Source organism: Hibiscus syriacus, unplaced genomic scaffold (genome assembly GCF_006381635.1).
Source record: "Hibiscus syriacus cultivar Baekdansim isolate YM2019G1 unplaced genomic scaffold, ASM638163v2 tig00111715_pilon, whole genome shotgun sequence".
Taxonomy (NCBI): domain Eukaryota; kingdom Viridiplantae; phylum Streptophyta; class Magnoliopsida; order Malvales; family Malvaceae; genus Hibiscus; species Hibiscus syriacus.
Window position 1 is genome coordinate 721,267 of NW_024063160.1, and position 13,412 is coordinate 734,678.

General features: G+C 34.4%; 3 pseudogenes; 1 reads left to right on the plus strand and 2 right to left on the minus strand.

Moving 5' to 3' along the window:
- Positions 1-2,538: 2,538 nt before the first annotated feature.
- Positions 2,539-4,569, plus strand: LOC120168147 (annotated as a pseudogene).
- Positions 4,570-5,083: 514 nt separating this feature from the next.
- On the minus strand, positions 5,084-6,012 carry LOC120168146 (annotated as a pseudogene).
- Positions 6,013-9,138: 3,126 nt separating this feature from the next.
- On the minus strand, positions 9,139-11,051 carry LOC120168144 (annotated as a pseudogene).
- Positions 11,052-13,412: the final 2,361 nt, after the last annotated feature.

Here is a 13,412-nt window from a genome sequence, read left to right on the forward strand (position 1 = left end):
AAGACATCTGTCCAACTATTGCTCCTCAGATAGCAGAGAAAAATGATTCTTCTGACGCTCCTCCCTTGGCAATGGGCCCTATTCCTCCCCCGATTCCAACCGAAGCTTTTGATCCATGGATGATTGTAGAAAAGAAGCAGCGACGCAATCAAAAGAAGGCCCTTAAGGTGTCCTATGAGGCTGCAAATTCTGGTATTGTTCCCTCCACTTTCAGTCCATTTGCTTTGGATTAAGATTCCATTATCGTGGCTGATGTCTCACCCGAATCAAATAACCCACCTGCTCAGCATGTTGCTGGTCAATCCCAGGCTAGTAGAAAAGATGGCAGCCAAAGGTTGGCTCAGAATTAACGCAGTTCCTACTATGCAGAACAATTTCTATCGAAGAATTTCCATAAACCTTTATTGCCTAAAGTGCCCGAGTCTGGTTGAATTTGTCGAACATCTAGAGCGCGATTGCTCGTTTTTAAATGATGTCTGGCCAGGACTACATTATCAATGATCGACTATGGGATCCCTATGGTTTGTTAAAGAATGGCTTGGTTATTTAACAATTACCCAACAAACAAACATGGTGAGATATCGACTATTTTTGGACAATTTAGTATCCTCGAAACCGTAGTTATTATTCAAGAATTTCTACTTTCGCAAGCGAGATTCTTTCTTTCACCAACTCACACTATGAAGAGTTTGAGACTATTAACTTTTGGCTCAGTAGTCCACTTACTGTACCTTCAATCACATGGACACCGTCTCTGGCCCCGATGGTCAAAGCAAACTTTGATGCCAGTTTCTCGCAAGAAAACAATTATACATGGTCAGGTGTGATTATACGGAATGCTGGGGGTTTGATTTTGAGAGCTTGTAGACGCAAAATCGAGAGGATTACCTCGGCGTTTGTTACGGAAGTGGTGGTTACCATACACGCGATTCAGCTGTCTCTCGATCTAAGAATCATCCATGTTGTCATTGAGGGTGATTCTCGCTCGGTGGTGAGGCGTTCAACGTCGATGAACCCAGATTGGTCAGAAATCGACATTTAGATTCCGGTAACCAGGTAGTCTATCTTTTGGCTACAATCAATAGCAACGGGGTCAACGATCAGTATTGGATGGAAGAAGTTCCACGACGAGCCTTGATTCAGGCGGATGAAGACAGAAGATGGATCGATCCTCCTTAGTTCCTAAAGGTTTCCACAATTAGATTATGCAAAGGCTTTGTTCTTATCTTTTCTGCTTTTTTTTTGCTGTTGTTTGTTTCACCTTTGCAAGGAAAGAAGGTCGGCTGCTCTTTCGGATCTCTTCAATTTCTTTTTTTCTTTGTTCATGTTTTAAACATTTTTACTTTTTCTTTAGTTTGATGGAGTACTTTATTTGTTGGTGTGCACAATTGAAAACCATTACTTTTCCTTTTTTTGGTTTAATAAACTCTGCAACCAGATTTTTTAGTAAAAAAAAAAATCCAGGTAAAATGTTGTGGACATGATGCGTTCTTTTAATTATCGTTTAGGGTTTGATTTTACTGTTTTTTAAAAATACGGTAAAAATCTAGTATTAAAATATCTTTTAAAATCATCTAATTAAAATTTTAAATATTTATTACGAATTAAGTGATTTTAATAATTAAAAAATTAATTTTAAATACATTATCTATAGAAATATTTCAACGTTAATTGTGAAATTATTATCCTGAATAACTCTCCCTCACGTGTTATTACGGAATTACAAAATGACAAGCCAAGCCAAACAATGCAATAGGGGGACAATTTTGCCGGAACACGCGTGCGTCAGCATCCTATGACAAACACGTGTGATGTTCACTATCCCCATGAAATATTCATTTCATAAACCAAAGCCAAGGTTATTAGTGATTGAATTTATTATTCCACTATTCATTCTTCTCAATATTATTTAAAATTACCTAAAGACTATTTTCAGAAAAAGAAATCAAATTGTTCATTAAGATTAAAATTATATACTTAATAATTGATTTTATTAAATAATGTTGAACCAACATTTTGAGGAAAATAATAATAATTTATCTTCTCCAACTTGTGGTTTTCGTATTCCAAAAATACATGGATGTCTAAAAATATATTAGTAAATGTCTTTGTCCAACCAAGACACCCATTGAGTACCCCATCACACGTCCACTTAATACAAGTTTTGGTGTTTTTGGCAAACATTACATTTTGTTGACAATATTCTTATTAAAATAATATATTTTTGGATCCAAGGACCCATTTTTTTTTTTACAGAACTTATAGATTTTGAAGTATTAAAAATTGCTATTTTTCACAATTTTCCTTTGAATTAACCAATATAAGATCAATTCTTGATATTATTTTTGGATAAAGGAAATAATTATACACTTGGTAAGAAAAAGGGCACAAAATGGTCTTCGTGAGTCGGTGACAAAAGTGAAAATTGTATTTTGTTTTTTTTTTATAAAAAGAAAAAACAGTAATACATCCGAAAGAAAGCGTGGCAGTGATTGAGCTGCGAAGTGGGACAAAAATAAATTGAGGAAGAAAAAGAAAGAAAACGCAAATTCTCAAAGCTTTCAGTTTTCAGAAGGCAAGGGGATTGAGCTTATTGAAAAGGGAAAGTACAGTCGTCTTCCTCCGTTTCGCCACCACAAAGCAAATGAAACGTTTCTTTCAACGCTAGCTGTGTACGATTTATGTAATTGGAGGTTGGTTTTCAACTGACGCTTCATGGCCGCCTTCCTTCTCCGGATCTGTACGCTCTCTCCTTCCCCTTTGTTTCCTTTAAAGAAAATGTTTCTTTCTTTCTTCTGGGGAGTAGGATTCGTTTGTTATAATTAAGGTTTTAAATCTGTATGATCTGCTTTGATTTATCCTGTTTTCTTCTGGGTATGGACGGGTTCTAGTAGATCTGAATTCTAAAATACCAACAAAGATTTGCTCCTTTTACCTTAATATAAAAATTTAAAATGTTGTTTGGGTGGTGCAGAAAATCTATTTTTCAATCGCTTTATGGTTAAATTTACTGCCAAAAAAGGCTACTATTTTTGCCCATTAAAATCAACTTTATTTATCTTTCCAAGATTAGATCACACTGTTCTGGGTTTCTTTTTTCTTCCCCCTCGCTTCAATCGTTTTCGAGGATTTGTATGGTTTCATGTAAAATGCATTGGATAGTAGAAGCATCGTAAAGTCAATAATTTTTGTACCTTTATCCTTTTGTTTTCGGATTCCATTATTCTCTTTCGTTAATCTCTATTAATGTACCCCAGGTTGTTGTATAAGGCATTAATCTCGCTATTGGAGCAATATGGATTTTGAGTCCAAGAAAAGATGGAAATCTATGTCTCTGCTGCCTTGTATTTTGAAGAATAAATCAGCCTCTCGTTGTTTTTTTACCCAAAGTGAAGCCGGCTAGTTTCGAACCAGGCTGCGCACCAGTGTATCTGAATGTGTACGACTTAACGCCTGCTAACGGCTATTTTTACTGGGCAGGCCTTGGTATCTATCATTCTGGTGTGGAAGGTAGCCTTCTTTACTTTTAACATTTTAACATGTTGGTTTTTCCACCTTTGTTGTCACTTCCATCCGGAAATGAAGGTTTGGCTTCTCATTTTTCCAAATATAGAATCTATTTGAACTGGATATGCAAAACATGGAGTTGACAATATATTATCCACGTCTCGTCATTGAATCTATTTTCTGGCAACTCAACCCATGTACACTGTGCAGTTCACGGTGTGGAATATGCATTTGGAGCTCATGACTACCCAACCAGTGGTGTTTTTGAGGTAGAACCACGACAGTGCCCGGGCTTCAAGTTCAGGAAATCCATTTTCATTGGGACCACATCCATGGACCCTATCCAAATAAGGGAGTTTATGGAGTGCAATTCAGCTAGGTTCAATGGGGATACTTACCATTTGATCGTCAAGAACTGTAACCATTTCTGCAAGGATATCTGTTACACGCTAACTGGGAAACACATTCCTAAGTGGGTAAACCGACTGGCAAGAATAGGTAATTCTTATGACATCCTACCACTTGCAAAATTGTACCAATATCCCGATGTTTTTTTTTTCTAGAAAGATGAACAATTCGGATAACATTATGTTTATAGTGATAGTGAAAAACTGATCATATCTTTCGTTTGTGTTAGGTTCAATGTGCAACTGCATTCTTCCTGAGGCACTCAAGACTTCGGTTGTGAAACATGATCCGAATTATCAACCATATGATAGTGAGAAGAGGAAGTTGAGGTGTGCCTTCAGTTGTCTTTCTTCAGTTTCAATGCGGCAGAAGTCTTCGGTACATTTTCAATCACCGTTAAGAGGCTGTCTACGGCCATGGGAATCGAAGAAATCGAGCAAAGTTTTATTGAAGGAAAGGTGAGACAGTAATGTGGAACGTTGGGGCTCCATAAGCTTAGTGATTGAAGGTTTTCATTTTTAGTGTAGACGTATGTAGTTTGTGGTGTATGTTGTACTGTCTATAACAGTATTGTATCTACGGTGGCTGATGAAGTCCTGTCCAGAGAAGGCCCGTGTATTAATGCAATATTTTTTGTAATTTGACGATGACAGAGATAATGGGCTTTCCTTTTTCCAATATTTTGATAACCATTACTTATTTTATGATTCCAATGAGTTTTATATAAAGAAATTATAATAAAAAAAACCATAGACAGATCACGAATGGACATCGTATTTTCAACATTTAAATTTGATCACGACACAATTCAAACTAAACTTATTTGATTGTGAGTATATTTTACATAAACGTCATTGTCAAAGTTAGAATCAAGTGTGAACCGTCAATCTGAATTTTAAAATTCCAATTATCAAGATTTAAACATGAAACTTTTAGGTGTTAGCGTACAACTTTAATTATTGGTGGTAGACTTTATATGTGACCTGTAAAATTCAGAATATCTTTTATTTTTTGTACTCCAAAGAGTTTATTTATTGGGAAAAAAGAGTTGGTTTCTTGTACGTACCATCAAGAACCGTTATCTTCACCATCAGGTATAACTTGAAGACTGGAGTTTCGTTCTTATCTAGAAAACGATTAAAGAAATAGAATAATGAGGGAGCAGTAAGGCTGGCAACGACGTTTTTATTTAATCATAATAATGGAAAATTGATTCTTGCTTTTGATTTCTTAAGATTGGCGGATCTTCTCTACTCTAATGCCTATCACATTGAGGCGAAGCAGTCGAGACTTAAGGTAAAGTTTGACCGGGAGTACGGATGGCTTAATCACAAGCAGCGTATACATTTCCACATTGTGCAGTAGCAGAGCATCATCTAACAGAAACAACGAACTACAAGCCAAGCACAAATCTTGAACAACTGACAGTTGCTTCATTAGTTTCTTTGCTCTCAATTTCTTTCCCCTTTCTTCTTCTTCCTTACACCCAACTCCTCCCAAAATCGCCATCTTGATACTCGAATTCAAACTAGCCTCTTCCTCATTCAAACTAGCCTCTTCCTCATTCATCCTCTTTAGTTCCCTAAGCTTAAGGCTAATACTTCCGATATACCCAATAAACTCGGCCCAAGCACTCATCTTTTGTAAATTGCGGGAATGTTTAGCGTCAATTAATCCCGATTTTGCCAACCAAATAAATTGTTCGACGAAATAGTATAAACCTTCGCCGCCGTAGGCGATAATTGAGAGCAAAGTCTCTTCTTTTGAATCCAAATGGGGGTTCCTCAAAGCGCTAACGTCTTGAACGAATTTCCCGAGCCGAAAGCTTTTCGACTCAGCCCGACGCTTGACTCGAAACTCTTGAATTGGCCAGTTAGTGGGGCAGTTTCTGGGAGGACCGAGGAGGCTAGTATGATCTTGGTAGCGTTACGAGAGATTTTGAGGAGATTGTCGACGCCGTCTCGCCTGACGAGGTAAGCTTCCAGATGGTTCAGGAAGTCCCCTTCTTTGGCCTTCGATTGGGGTTGCGCCGGAGCAACGGTGGTAGCTTTCGAATCCATGGCGGTTCAGAGAGACAAGACAAGAAGCAGGAGGAGAATGTGGGTTGAGGGGGGGGGGGACAGAAGAATTCTTATTTAAACGATGACGTGCGGATGCATTCGGAGCAGTCAAGCTCAGCAAAGCGGGTAAGACGACTGTTACTAATGGTATGTGAGCCAAACCCGAAGTCCAAAGTCCGAAAGATGATTTGGACCCGTAAATCATTCCAGAGTGGGTAATGTTCAATTTTTGAATGGGTCTGGTTCTGGGTAATTTTTTATGGGCTTAGTGAGTCAAACCATAAAAGCAATGATGGTTGGTTATCTTTTTCTTTTCTTTTTTGGGTTTGTAACAAGTAATAACATTGAAATTTACAAGTCCATCTGTGAATACCCTCTATATACTTTTCATGAAAAAGAGTGGGGTGTTCCGATTCATGTTGACAGGGAGCTGTTTGAGCTACTCGTCTTTTCACAGGCCTTAGCAGCTGGCCAACAAGAGAGACATATTCAGGCTAAGAACTGAACAAGATACTTGTTTGATTCTCTTATTTTTCCTATCTTTAGTTTTCCTTTTCTTTATTTTATAAGATGTCATCAAGAAAGGAGACTAGAAATTGTTGGATTCTTTATGCGGGAAGCTTTTTGATCCATCATCAATTGCACAGTTTACCGAGAAGAAGATGCCGTCGTTGAAAGTTGATGCATGGTTGACTTGACTGTTGTTTTCTGAACCAAAGCGTTAACGTCTTTTTAATACTTATTGTAAAATAATATGATGCAAATAAAATAAAAATATATCACTTTTTTATTTTTATTAATTTTACGTATGTGTTCGATTTAAATTTTATTTTTGTATATATTTTATTACATGTATTATTTAGTATTAATTTTTGTAAAAGGTTTTCATTTTATATTTTTTAATATTTTCTATTAATTTTGTCATATAATTTGATATGATATTTTGTTTTTCAACTCAAATATGTAACATATTAAAAAAATGTAACAATTAACACATATATATTTATATCGGTGTAAGTATATACATCTCTCAACCTAAAAGTAAACATATACTTACACGAGTGTAAGTATGTATATCTTCCAACCTATAAATAAGCACATACTTACACCAATGTAAGTATGTATATCTCTCAATATTTAGAACCTAAAATTAAATTAATAACTATATTGATATAAATATATTTTAATGTTTTCAAAAAGATAGAAAATTATATATGATAAAAATTATATTAAATTATTTATATACAAATTTTATTAAAAATATATAAATTTAAAATAATAAAAGAAATATTTCTATGAACTTTCATTTATTAAGAAAGAAAATCTATTTCAAGGATAATTTAATAAAATATATATTTATTTTATATTATTTTATTCAAATACTGTAATATTATATTTTTATTAAATAAATAAAATAGTATAATATAATATTTCTAATAATACACTAAGTAATATACTTTTATGATAATTTTATTTTTAATAATAATTTTATATTACGCGAATTAAAATAAACCACCTAATACAGTATCTCATCCTTCCTTGTCAGTCAGTCATTTGGTAGATGACAAGTATGGTATTTTCACGTCTGATGTGATATTAAGCATGAAGTGTTTCAATCCTTGTCAGTGCTTTCGTTGCGTGGGACCTACCGTTGTTTATTCGTTCGTGCGAGTGACCGGAATTGTTAATGATCATCTCGTAACCAAGAACTCAATGCAAATGTCAAAATAAACAGATGGAGATGAAATTTTAAATTAGGATGTCATGATTTTAAATTATATCTAAATAAAGTTATATAAATCAATGTATAATATTAAATTTTGATATGTAAAATATAACGTAAGTAATATAAGATTATCAAAAAACTGTTAAAATAATAACTAAAAATACTGAAATAATGATAATGAAATCATACTTTTAACTGAAAAGAAATATTAAAACAATGAAAAATAATTAACTTATCGTAGAATGAAATAAACATTAAAATGCATTGTTGCAATAAAAAAATTATATAGCGTTAATGTAACTATTCAAACGAAAAAAATGAACTTATTAACCTATCATAGGCAATAACAACAATTATCTCAAAATTTAAAACCAACTCAATATCTTCAATAATTTCAAACATTAAAACCATAAACTCATTATCAATATCAAATAATAATTTTAAAAATATTAGAACATTGAAAGCTAAAAAAAACAATGAGCAAATTTCATTAACTGTTAGAATGTGATTTGATTCGATTCATTTTTCACAACAACAATTGTTTAAGAATGAAGATGGTAGATTAGGGTTCATAGAAAAAAATTAGGAAAAAGATAGGTGAATTTGGTTGATCGAAATCTTGGGAATGGTTTTTTAATTTTTTAATATTAAATATTTTATAAAATAAAAAGATAGGATTAGAGTGAGGTAGAGTTAAATTTTAAAAGATAAAATATTTCGAGAAAATTATTATTGACTTGTGTGTAGGAAAAGTAAATTTTATTTTTTTTTATTTTTTTAAAAGACGACACATTTTTTAAAGGGGTCAATAAGTCATTTAAATATATATAAGAAATTTGGAAATTAGTCTAACTACTGAATGCCTAATCTCATACCTTCATCTTGGCTACTCCCACTGATGTTAGTAATGAGAAGTTTGTAGCAAGAGACTGACAATGACCAGATGATCCGCTATATTCCTTTATTCTTTCTTCATCCTCTTCTGTATGTTCCTTGAATTAGTCTCTGTGATTAGCATTACTTTTTTATTGCCTTAAACCTGATTCTGTTCTCATCATTTGGTTGAAAAAAGATTCAATCTGGTTATGCAAGTACAGAAAATTAGATAAATGAAACCATGGTGGATGGGCCATGCCTTGAATGGAAGGTCCGACGCTGAATCAACCAAAGAGATGTAGATAAGACCACGCCGGACAACTCCAATCAGGAAGTGGAGACTGGTCTTGCAATATCTAAAACATGTTCTCTAATTATTATTTGGCGTCTACCGTTGTAGTGAACGTGGGATTTGTCGGGGGACATCCCCACTCAAGAGGCAGCCAACTCCAGCGTTAAAAGAGAACAGTCCTACCGTTGTAGTACAACTCATATGCTTCTTGGTTAGGTGATTGCCACGTAAAGAGAATGAAATCTCAGCACCGAATATCGAAATATTGATTACTAACAAGATCAATGATTCTATTCAACCATTAACAGTACAAAACCACTAAAACCATATCATTCTCTGCGGTTTCACCCAAGACTACAAAGGCCTAAAAGGAAAGATTAAGCAACTCTATCACAACCAGAAATATCCCACAGTATCCACAAATAATGCTTGTGAAAACAACCCGATTCCCCAAGAATTCATCCAGGGAATACGGGTATCAACCGACTGAAATAGACCCAGAAATGAAACAATGCAGAAGACAAAGTGACTCTTCAACCACCTTTGTTCTATGATTTCGAGCTTTCAACTGAGTGGATGAAACTACAGGACTGAGAATGCTCTTCGGTATACGACTGCAAGAACTGAAAATGAGGAAGGTGAAACGGCTTTTCCTTCTGTTGTAACATACATTCACAATATCATTGGACCATCAGCCTCATTTTAACACCTAACTTTCCCACTTCCAAGAGTGAGCTCCAGATCATCCAATCCTACTTCATGAATCCTCTCTCCTTCCCATGGCTTTACCTGTACACTTTCAAACTGACACTCCGAACCTCGCTCTTTCTCTCCAATCAATTGTTGGGTAAACTTTGTGGAGCCAAAGGTTTTACAAGATAAATGTTGGCGAAGTCGGCACTTGAGATGTAGAAGGTGCAAACTTTTGAAAGCATATCCATTGACCAGATTCAACAGTGGATGTATCCGATTCATCGCATTCAGGTATAGTAGCAGGGGCAAGGAACTGACGATGGGTTGGACTAGCTGGCGCAGATACAGCATAAAAAGGGTAGCTAAAAGAGGCCATGGACTCTTTTGCAATGGCCTCCCAGTTGGGAATTGGCTTAGGGTTCCTTGAGGTTGGAGATGAAAGGGGTGGTGTCACAGGAGCACTGTTTGAGATTCTGAGAGGACGCAGAGACGACGGAATGGCACTTTGAAGGAACGGAAGGAGACTAGACGAGTTATTAGCATCAGTCCTAGTGGGACTTGGAAAGGAAGAGGAGGAAGGGCTGACTTGACACGAAGGAATTGGACTTGGAAATGCAGAAGATAATGGACTAGGGTATTGGGATGAATACGGGGTAATTTTAGCTGAACTGCCAGGTATATCAATTGGAGGTGGCTTACAACCCTGAACAACAAATCCAATTAAAAACCACAGAAATTATCAACCTGGAACTGGAATTTTTCATAATCAAGACTCAGAGCATCATACAGCAAAAAAGGACAAGAAATAGCAGCTAATCAAGAAAAGTAGTTCAAGCTTCAAAGTCCAGTTAATAAAAATTCACTTTTAGCACAGATCAATAGATTTTTGCCAAATCGGAAGCAGCTCTTTCCATAAATGACAATCTTTTATTTTTCCCAATGTCCCAAGCAAGCAAACAGAAGCAAAATCAAAATGAACTAACACATGTCAAATTAAAAGGATAAAAACCCAGAAACCATAGCCAAATAAAATCAAGATGGGAACAATATTAAACTAGATTATAACCCGAAAAAAGGAGAAGAGAAGGGGGGAAAAGTTGCATCTTGTTCGAACAGATCTACCATTATGTAAAAAGTGGAAGGACGCGAGAGAAGGGTAAATTAGATACCTTTCGATAAGTGGTGCCATCTTCTTCAACTACCCAACCACCCTCGGCACAAAGAGCTTTGAGAACCTCATTGTTATCACAGAGCTTGGGCAGATTGTAATTTCCTTGAGCTCTAAGCCCAGTATATATCTTCGCAGCAACAGCTCGTCTCCTCCTCTCCCTCCTCCTGTTATTCTCTCTCTCCCTCCACGACGGCTTCCTCCTTGGCAACGGCGCCGGCGTCGGTGTCGACGTCGCCCCATCTGACGTCATTTCTCTGATTTTACCTACAGTTGTGAAGATACAGATGAGAGGGTAGACGATAATTAAATATTGTTAAAGGGGAAAACAGACTGGAAGGAAAGGCTCACGAGGATTACGCTTTTCTTTCGCTTGAAAAAAGAAAAGCGTAGATACACACTCTCCGATTTTTCTTTTCTGGAAGTTATATAGTGCGGGCGTGTACATCAACGCTTGCCTCAATAAAAAATAATATAGAAGAGAGGAATTGAGAGCGTTGGATGTTGTGTGTGAGCGGGAGATTATGGGAACACGTGGAAATATAGAGAAAACGTGGGGAGGCGGGACAGAAAGGGGTGGCGCGTGAGTGGTGTTACGAGGGATGACCAGATAAGGTAGGAAGGAAGAGAGTATCAGACAGCTCATCTGATCAGTTTCTAACACCAGGGCTTTTATCGGTTTCTTTTTATCTGTTTGCGCAAAACAACATTACATTTATTTAAAATGATAAATTCTACCATTGCTATTTTACTATTGTCCTCTTTCATTTTAGATATCAATTTTTAATTTGATCAATCAGGTCATTTAATTATTTAAATGTTTTAATCAAACTTCATGTTAATATTTAATAGAAAAATTAATGTGATTGTTGGAAAAAATATAATTATATATTTAACCTTCAATATTTATACTTTTTATTAAACTATGCATAATTTTAATTTAAATAAATAAATTTAATCTTCAATTAGATGATAATAAATTCATTGCATCATTAGAATGTACCTTTAATTTTAATTAATTTAATTAAATTAAAATTGATTGATTAATTATAAAAAATTATATTTTTTAAAACTTATCATTTAGATATAATAAGCTTAAATAAAAAAAATATTATTTAGACAACTCGTCTTGTAGACGTGATGAATTTCTCATGTTCTGTAATATTTGTCGCATATCTAAAATTAATTTTGGGATGGTCTAATGGACAATCTTTTTTATCAGCCTAGCCTATTCGACTAAATTTGCCTTTAGTACTGTATGGCTGCATAAAATGGGTTTAAGGCCCTTCCAAAACTAATGAACCGGTCCTGGTTAAGTAGCTAACCCATTAAAACATTTTCATCTACGATCAGAGCTTTATCATAATAAATAACCACAACTAACACTACCTAACAAAACAATTACAAGAACCAGGCGTCGTTTTCACCTAATTTATCCCTCATCCTATGTCTACTACCTAAATTCCACTTATGTTAGAGTTTTACTCATTTGCAGTTGTCGTATTAACAGATTCGTTATTTCTCAACGTAATCGATTTTTTAGCAAAGTTATCGTTATGTTATAACATATATTTATTAAAAGTTTTTATTTTATTTTATTTTTGCTAGGTAAAAAGAGAACCATGCGAATAACATCAACTTTATATTTATACATGTGGGAATAAATATATTCACTATAATAAATGCTTTAACGCCTCCAATTTTAATGACCATAGTGTTAGAGGTTGATTTGTGTCATATTTTCTCACTCTAGGTTTTGTTTGGAAAAAAAGTTACGAAAACTAATGGTAAAATTGTTATATTAAACCTATTACAATAATGAGTAAAGATATTTAATACTAAAAATTGGGATAAAAGTGATAGTGAGATGAAGGACATTTGATTGTGAAATTCAGTTTGAGATGGCAATGACCGAGGGGGTAAAAGAGAGGACAAAAGAATATAAGGGATGTTTAGATTAGGGAATGTGGATTGGAATATGAGATTCTCGTGGGAATAAAATTCACATTCCAATATTTGATTGGTCGGGAATCTCATTTTCGGTAATGTTTTATTACAAATAGTAGATTTTTTGGAGGTATATTACCGGGAATGTCATTACCTCCCTTTCCTTATGTATTGTTGGATTACTGGAGTTTTGGACTAAAATGCCCTTAATTTTTTTCAAAAATATCATTCTCCTGTCATTAAATAATAAAAATTCTACGAATGTTAAATTACAAATTTATCCTTAAAATATTTTAGATTTACAAAAAAAATTATAATTAAAATTTAATATAAATTTCAGGGGTTAAAATAAAATTTTACCCTTTCACTAAACCTTTTTATATTTTCAATTTTGTAAAAAACATATATATAAATTTTATGAATTTAAATCTTTTAAAGAAAATATATAAATATTTTTCAACTTGTTAAAAAATAAATATATAAAAGGATAATTTGGTCAAATATATATTTTAATAATTTTTAATTTCTTTAACTAAACACGATAATCTTGCATTCCTATTAAACCAACCAAACACAAAATACAACCATTAATCATATTCCCTAGTAATCTTAAATTTTCATTTATAATCTTACCTTCTATGAATCAAACGCACCCTAATAGTAAAATATGAGGTGAAGCCCCTTGTTTTGTCTGTTGTTCGCTATCAATTCATGTCTCTTATGGCCACGCCCTTT